The sequence below is a fragment of the Gavialis gangeticus genome, unplaced genomic scaffold, assembly GCF_001723915.1.
Source record: "Gavialis gangeticus isolate Ggan-Ray unplaced genomic scaffold, GavGan_comp1, whole genome shotgun sequence".
In the NCBI taxonomy this organism is placed as follows: domain Eukaryota; kingdom Metazoa; phylum Chordata; order Crocodylia; family Gavialidae; genus Gavialis; species Gavialis gangeticus.
The window spans coordinates 52,954,776-52,957,831 of NW_017729032.1; positions in this window are offsets into that span (position 1 = coordinate 52,954,776).

Below are 3,056 nucleotides of genomic sequence, written 5' to 3' on the forward strand. Positions count from 1 at the left end.
GGAGGGGAGGGAAGGTTAGGGTTAGGAAACTTCCTAAACTCCCCCCTCCCCGGGTCATTTTTGATGGGCAATTTGCTAGTAATATATACATATTATATATATTTATGAATATGAGAGAGAGAGCAGGAGAAAAAGACAGAGAGACAAGGAGACAGAGAGACTGTTTTTAGTTACAGGAGGATCAAACTGACATATAACACTGTTTCTTAAAGGAATCTGAAACCTGTAAAAAAGTATTCAACCAGAAGTAAATAACTAATGATGTTTTTCACTGAGAGTGAAAGCATTCTTTGTTCAACCACCAGCTGACCAGCTTGACTGCATCATTGTCTTCTAGCTGCTGCTGATCTAAATAAGCAAAAGAATAAAGAGGAACTACTTAGAGCCAGAGAAGAGAAATGAGAAAGATGGTGGAGGAAGACTATCAGTGAGGTGTGACTTCTAGAAAGAGACAATGAAAAAGAACATTTGTTCTGTCAGACTTACTCCAGGACTTAAGGTGCACAGAATACAATATACTGGAGGTGGTAATATTCAAGGAGGTCTACACTCATCTGTTTAAATGAGAGCAGATTCTAGCCAATGTAGACATGAGTCAGTTTGCAGCTGACACTTTCTTTGCCTATTTTTGGCACTAAAATTCAAAGGTAGCAATGTGCACGTTACCTTTTTTTCTCTTATATGTGATACTGCAGTAGGACTTGGAGTCATATATTCCACTCATAAAAACAAACTCAACAGAAGACCAAAGAGGGAAGCTCTTGTTTTTCTGTGGCATTAAAACATTGAATGAGAGGAATATTTGGGGAAGAAAGAAACAACCAGGAACAGAGCTGTACATCCACTACGATTCAGTTTCTCCATTAGACCTGTTAATTCTAGTGGCTTTTTAGTCAAGTTTTTCTGTTCCTCTGTCTGTCTTTCTCACTTTTCCTCCAAGCTCCTAGTGAGACCAGAATCATCTGCCAGATGACAACTTGTCATTTCAGAGACGTATGAAAAAAGAATATTTGTTTCCATCCTCCTGAACCCTTTGCTGTTAGAACATTCATTTTTGAGATGATTCAAGTGGACTTAGTGCCTCAGAGTGAAGTAGCACACATACGTTTTAGAAGGCTTTTAGACTGCTTGGTACCAAAGCCTGCCATGGCATCCAGAGACTATTTTTCAAGCGTAAGTATTTCTATGGTATAAAAAGCATTGGCACTCAGATTCAACACTTCTTTCAATGATACAGTCAGTGGCATGATGTATATGACCTCAGACATCTGGACTAGCTGTCAGCCAGAACCTTTACTCTTGAGGCACACACTGAGCCTCTTTCACATCAGACAGAGATGAAACTATTCCCAGATACTGGCAGCCCTCCAAAAGCAGCACTTTGCTTGGATTATGCATCAGACAAAAACCTGGATGAACTGAACAGAGAGATACATTATTGGCTTAGTTTGCAGAGTCTGTCTGTTGGCTTTATTGTAGCTGGCAGTGGTTCCAGCCAAGGAAGGCATGATTGCATGGGGCCTTTGTGCATATATACAGTTTTGCTTGCTGTTTCAGTTTGATTTTGTACTCTCTCATTAAAGAAGACAAGGTAAATAAATACTTGTGTACCTCGGAGTATATGCTGTTTTCAGGCAATGTAAACTGCATTTACATATAATACAGAGAAAATAGTATTCCAGTATACCAGCAAATCATGATGTTATCACAAGGCAGAAGTCTATTTTATATGTGTATTGTCCTGAGCTGCTGAGAAAAGACAGCTACTGAGTAGTACATTGTGAACAACAGGGCTGAGATTACTCTGTAGCATGCCTTCATTAGAATTTTGCATCCAAATCCTGTGGACTCTTGGAGGAATATGCTGCAGAAGTGAGGCACAGCTATCATTTGTCAAGTAATCCCCCAGGATAAAATGCTTAGCTACAAACAGTTTAATCAACGACAGTGTGATATCACTAGTAAGTCAGCTTTCTAGTAAACCCTCTTATGGTATTGCTGAGTAGCAACAAAGGATCAAAACGAGAATGACTACAAAAGTCAAGTGGTTGTCAAGCAGACACCATGTGCTCAGATGAAAAAAGCCTGTGGCATAACAATAAAATGAGTAGACCCAAGGTATAAAATGAAGTAGCTCCCAAATCATAACATTACTGTCACAAGAAGAGCTAGCCTTCTAAGAGAGTTGAGCTCAGCCTCCCCTGTGTCTGCTTAGACCACTTCAAGGTACAGGAACAAAACATACGATTGAAGGAAGGCCTCCGGGGTGTTATAAGGAAGAGTCCGTGCTGAGTAACAACTTGAAGCTGGTAGCTTAATGCCCAGACCTGGATCCAGAGAAGGACTCTAAGTCATTTGTATATCGGGGAATGCTGAAGAGAGCCTAAGGAAGTGGCCACATGAGGAATGAAATGGAGTTTGAGGGCAGGTGGCCTAAGTTTCAGACCCAGAACTGAAAAATAAAACACAAGTGTTTCATTTTTAACAGGACCTCTTGGTAATGGTAGTGCAGAGATCACTATATATCTTCTGTTCCACTACCATGTAGGGAGCTGAGTCTTAGAGTCTATGGACAGAAGTTACACATAAACTGGTTTAAGTGATCAGAAACTGGTTTAAACCTGTAACAGAACAGAAGTTCAATGCACATAAACCAGTTTCAAAATGGCTGACAACGGTGAAGATAAACCTGGTTGAATGTAGTATATCAGACTTAACTGATCTGGGTCACACTGGTTTATGAAACTTCTGTCCCAGACCTCCTCCTGGTTCAAGTTAAATCACAGCCTCCCAGCATGCTTTCCAGCCCTGGGCTGGGCTTGTCTGGGCTATCTGCTCCAGAGAATGGGGCTGGCCCTGCCCCTCTGCTCTCTAGCTGGAGCAGTGAGGGCTGGCTGACAAGGGGGTGGGGGTGGCAAGCCCGGCTGGGGATGCAGCCTAGTTTACAGGGGTGGGGGTGGAACTGGTCCCCCCAACAAGCCCCAGCTGGGGCCTGGGGCCAGGGAAGGGAGTTAAATACTCTTTCCCATGCTCAAACGTACTGTTGGCTGCAATTA